General features: G+C 29.8%; 1 long non-coding RNA gene across 1 annotated transcript; it reads right to left on the bottom strand.

The window, feature by feature from the left end:
* Nucleotides 1-2,445: 2,445 nt before the first annotated feature.
* Nucleotides 2,446-3,607, bottom strand: LOC123529232 (uncharacterized). Its single transcript, XR_006682084.2, has 3 exons — nucleotides 3,493-3,607; nucleotides 2,981-3,084; nucleotides 2,446-2,543 (listed from the first exon to the last, which is right to left on the bottom strand). It is a non-coding gene; the product is annotated as an uncharacterized LOC123529232 (long non-coding RNA).
* Nucleotides 3,608-3,862: the final 255 nt, after the last annotated feature.

Here is a 3,862-nt window from a genome sequence, read left to right as displayed (position 1 = left end):
ACCCTCAAACATACACATTTTCATACAAAACAACCTCCCACGCAAATCATACACACACTCACACATATCCTTATATACATATGTGATATCAGCAGATATAGTGTTGTATATCTACGTTTTGTATCCAACTGCCATATTCCAATCTAAAAGTACGTTTAGAGAGAGTCTTTTTTTAAAATTATGTAGTTATTTGTAGAGGGAATCCATTCCATTTATGGTAATATTCATTTATTTTGTCATGTTGTAGCGCTATTAACTTTTCCGTTTCCAATCTTGTCTTCAAGTAATTTAAGAAATGTTCCAAAATTGGCATAGTTTTATTTATTTTATTTTTATAAATAAAATATTTTGCTGTTAAAATGATACCATTTTTAGCTTTACTTTGTAGAACTGGTTCCGTAATTAAAAAAGCCACTGTCTCATATGTGAGTTCTAAATGTACGTTATTTTGTTGAAGAAATTTTCTCAAATCTCTCCAAAAAATTTGTATATGTGGACATTCCCAGAAAAGATGTTCAATGGATTCAACATGCATCTGACAGAAATCACACAGGTTTGATTCGATAAGACCTTGTTTTAGTAGAAGTTTATTTGTCGCTATTATTCTGTGTATAAATTTATACTGGAAGTTTCTAAATGTACTATCTATCGTTGCTGTAAAGATATTTCTATATATTGATTTCCATATTAAATTTGCTTTTGAAGTAATATTCTCCCATTTCGTTTCAGCTTTATTTTTCAGTGCTTCTTTTTTTATTTGATGTTCATATAGGAATTTATTTGCCCTTTTTGTGTCCGTAAACCTTTTCAAAATTGCTTTTCTTTTTGAAGTTAAAGGTACATTTTCTATCTTGATTTTTTGTTTTAGTTCTATAGGTATACTTTTTATTAAAGACATGTATTTGAGGTAGTCATGTTCAGGAAGACTATACAGATTTTTAACGTCTTCATATGTATAGAATTGATTTTTTCGGAAATCATATAAATGTTCGAGATATAACACACCTTTGTCGATCCATGTTCTATAGAAAAATGTTTTATCGTTTACTTTTATTTTCTTGTTATTCCATATTATCTCTTTATTTACATTTGTGCATTCGGACAGAATACCGATTTCAATCCACGCTGTAATGATATCTCTTAAAAAGGGATTTGTCTTATATTTTTTAAATATTTCTCTTTCATTTAAATTACATTCAAAAATCAAGTTTGCTCCTATTTTTTCTAGTTTATTTATGTAAATAGCTTTTATTATTGATTTGTTATTATCATCCAGTAACTTTTTAACCCAACAGGCCTTTAGTGCTCTATTAAACTTGGAAAGATCTATCATTTTTATACCTCCATTTAAATAGTTTTTCTTTATTGTTTCCCGTTTAATTTTATCCGGTTTCTTATCCCATATGAATTCAAACATGTTTTTTTCTAATTGGTTTATTGTTTGTTTTGGTGGGGTTTGTAAAACAGATAAATAGTAAATCAATTTTGGTAGAGCAAAACTTTTTATAACTGTGACTTTTCCCAGTAGCGTCAGTTTCCTATGCTGCCACTGTTTGAGGCAGTTCTTAAAGGATTCAATTTTTGTTTCTAAATTTTCAGATTGTGACTTTTGTATATCTGTGTAAAAGGTAATTCCTAGAGACTGCGCAGAATCTGATGTCCATCTAAATTTTTTATTTGTACAATATTTAAAATTTGTATTACGTATTGAATAGTGTACTTTTACACAGGGACAAAAGTTCGAGACCCGTGCCTACCATAAATACTAAATAGGCATATTTTGCCTTTTAGCTTTAATGCCGCCGAAATGCTAGTCGTATTATAATGTTTGATACAGATTTGTTTTCTTAAAGGATCTAACTACAAAATGAAACCATATACAGCGTTGCATGTATGGTGTATGTTAACACAGGGACAAAAGTTCGAGACCCATGCCTGTCAGTAATACGAAAATTGCCGTATTTGCCTTTTTTACAGCGCGTTTTAGTTTTACTGCCGACCAAATGCATGTCATACCATAATGTATTTTATATATTTGCTTTCTTAAACGACCTACCTACAAAATGATAATACTATAATTTAACTGAGTGAGTGGAGTTAAAATAAAAAAATATATAAATTTGATAGCGAATAAAATGGAAAATATACTGAATAGATAACTATAATTAATTTCAAATGAACTTCGAAAAGCAAGATGTATTGATAAATGCTGTTTTATAAATAAAAAATTCTTAAATTTAACAGAATAAGTAACTGCACTTAAAATGAATATTTAAATTATTTCTGAGCGGGTGGATTTAAAATATAAAAAAAATGATAGCAAATGATATGTAAATATACTGAATAAATAACTATAATTAATTTCAAATGAAATTCGAAAAAGAAGATGTATTGATAAATGCTCTTTTATAAAAAATGTATTTCATAGAATGAAATTAAAATCTCGGCAATTCATATATGAACAATTTTACAGTATATCTCCAAATCCTCTGGCTGACCGTCAAATCCTCCCTGCCTGCAGCAGACGCACCCGTCACACCTTTCTGTAATAATATTGAATGTTTTGTTTTAATACAATTCATTAATATTAAGTACTTGTGTAAAACAATGTCAATGATAGAATGATTCTGGAGCAAAGACACATTATTTGTTTAAATTGTTTCTGAAACTTAAATTTATGTTTTAAGCAAAATTTAAGGATGAAGATTTGGTTCTTTAATTTTATATCAGTTCAACCATCCTGAATCCTGCAGTAAAACCTGAATCAAATTATGCTGACCTTTTTAGTGCAACACCAAAAACAAAGAAGTAAAGCTGAAGATTATCAAGAGCTCAAGTTACACTTATCTTTAGATACATTTAACTGTAACCTAAGTCAGTTTGACCTTCAAGCAAGTGCTGTTTTAATGTTGTAAATTTTCTGACTTATCCAAAAAGCATCAACACTGAACAATAGAAAAGCAATAGAATCTAAGCCTACCTTAAATTTCAATCCACCTTTTTTGAATGGAGCATGTTTTAAAAACAGCATCCTCAGCTTCTTTTTTTTTTTTGTTATTGTCTTATGAGTTTTCATAAGAGCATCTGAAAAAAAATCATTACAGTGGTGTAAAAGTTGTAATCAAATTGCCGTTATCACAAAAGAGGCATCCACATTAGGCGCCATGCTCACATGTTAATTTAAATCTTATATTATATAATGAAACAACAAATGAGTTTTAGAACTATCTAAATAGCTACTTAAATGGATTCCCGATTGATTATGATGTTTTAGATAAAACAACAAATGAGACTGAAAAATGGTTTGAGAACACGAGGCCCAGCTGAGCTTTTTCTTTTCTGAATTGTCCTCAAAAAAATACCTGTCAGTGATGATGATTTCAATATTCTAAACATGTTTTTTTTAATTACCAAGCTACCTACATGTATCCTCTTTCTGTGGACATGTTAAAAACAAATTTACTCCACACTGTAACAGTATACAGAACTTACTCAATATTGACCTGCAGCCAGCATTGGCCTGCAGATAGCCAGGTCTTCCAGTTTCTTTTCTCCTCTCATTCCTTTCAGGGAATACAATGACCAAACCTTATTCGATCCCGTAAAACATCTTTGCTACCGAATGTGCAATAATATTGGGACTGTAAAAAGGAAACAGAACAACAGTTAAACTATTGTAATTATGTAGGTCCAATCAGTTCTACAGCAATCGTATTGACAAAAGTAGATCGCATTATAAGAACAAGACAGTACTCATTGAATAAACTTTTTATGCCATTAATGGTATCAAATGATTCAATTTCAGTCATTAAATCTTTAAAATTTAAATAACTAGAGCTATCACTGAAGGTGATGAATACCT

This window comes from Mercenaria mercenaria, chromosome 13, assembly GCF_021730395.1.
Source record: "Mercenaria mercenaria strain notata chromosome 13, MADL_Memer_1, whole genome shotgun sequence".
Lineage (NCBI taxonomy): Eukaryota > Metazoa > Mollusca > Bivalvia > Venerida > Veneridae > Mercenaria > Mercenaria mercenaria.
The sequence above is the reverse complement of the archived record's forward strand: the minus strand, read 5'-3'. Positions and strand labels throughout refer to the sequence as shown.